The sequence below is a fragment of the Eptatretus burgeri genome, chromosome 1 (assembly GCF_056783735.1).
Source record: "Eptatretus burgeri isolate ZD-2024b chromosome 1, Ebu_testis_v1, whole genome shotgun sequence".
NCBI lineage: Eukaryota > Metazoa > Chordata > Myxini > Myxiniformes > Myxinidae > Eptatretus > Eptatretus burgeri.
In genome coordinates, this window is record NC_140961.1 from 43,485,325 (window position 1) to 43,487,063 (window position 1,739).

The following is a 1,739-nucleotide window of genomic DNA, read 5'->3' on the forward strand; positions in this document are numbered from 1 at the left end:
CTCCACTATGTGCTGCAGGTATGGAATTCTTCATTTTTCTTCATCAGCATATACGTCCTATATTCAATTTTCATGCCTGGTATTCCAAGTTCACTTCCTCTCTCATATGGCTCATTCAACTGCTTTTTCACCTTCTTTATTCCCAATCCGACACATAAGGTTCCTTGTCTGGGATGATGGTGCAGAAGTAGCAGACATGCCTTTGAGCTGTCCATTCTGTGTTCATTTTTCAAATCAACTATCTTTCTCTCTCGTATGCACCACATTGCTGATGGTCGCATTATTGCTGTAGATGTGGGGCTGTGCTACTGTTCAGTACCCCATAGAGGTAATGGGAGGAATTTGGTCATGATGCTGCTGATAACTGGTCGATACTCTTCATCAAAAAACAACATGGGATCTTTAACATCCATCAGCTTATGCTGGCACAGGAGTCCTCAGATAACATCCCCCGAGGAAGAGAGATGGTACATTTTGTGATGCAATGCCTTGCCTGTGAAATACCAATCCAACGTTTTAGAGTCCAGCTAAGAATAGAACCCAAACCAAAATGCAGAGATGTAAGTGTGCTACATTTGCATCATCCTGTCAAGACAATCTGAACTTCGCCATCATCCTTCAATTGGCTGAACCAGTTTGAACAGGCCGGAAATGCCAAGGACACACTGACACGCACAACTCTATATGTAGTAATGAAGTTCGTTGGAGTGTCAACCAAGAATAATTGAGATGCAAACAAAAATAAAGACCAGTAGTATTACATGTGAGGACTTCATTTGAAGTTATCATAGGTAACTGGCTTCAGTATTGCAAATTATTGCATATGAATAGGTCTGCAAATCAGATAGCCTTTGGGTGTCTTCGACCTTTGGTGCACGCAGATCTGCCTTTTCACCTTGCACTTTCTACGAAAAGTATAACATAAAACATTGACGGTTTGGCTTTCTCTTGTGTAAAACATTTCGTATATTGCTGTTAAAAAATCCCTTATTCGAAGTAATGCGTCATTCTGGTCGCCCTTTTACAGGTAAGATTTATTCACACTATGAAGGATTTATTTGAGCTAATAACATGGTATGGCTTCCTGTACTCATTCATGAAGAAGTTTTAAAGGTTATTTGTAATGTGTCATTTCTTGCTCTCTCACAAGCCTTGATCATGTGTGTTATATATATATATATATATATATATATATATATATATATATATATATATATATATATATATATATATATATATATATATATATATTGTTACGAATTCTGGCCCGCCTGGCGTGCGAACTGCTGCCTTCCACTAATAGTAGCAACTCGCCTACCGGACGGACAATTCAGTCGTGACCCTCCTTGGAACTACTGCCAGGAGCCAGTCACGGGTGGGGGTTTAACCTCACCACAACCCAGTCCGCATTCTACCCGCACGAAATAGGGTGAATCGCCGATATACCTAAATACCCGCGCGGGTAACCTACCGAGGGGTTGCACCACGCCGCAGGTCGGCTTAGGACACAAACCGCTTAATCGGTTCGTTCCGTGCTACAGGGATAACCGAGCGGTGTTATCGCTTACCTCGACGGTTCAGTGATTCTTCTTTACTCAGGTGTTCAAACCCCACTACCTATTATTCCACGAAGTAAGATGGCACTTTCAAGCAGGGAAAGGACACAACAAACGGGTAACAGTTGAACAAGCACATTTATTATTTACACACACACGCAAGGGCAGTCATGCCATATGTAC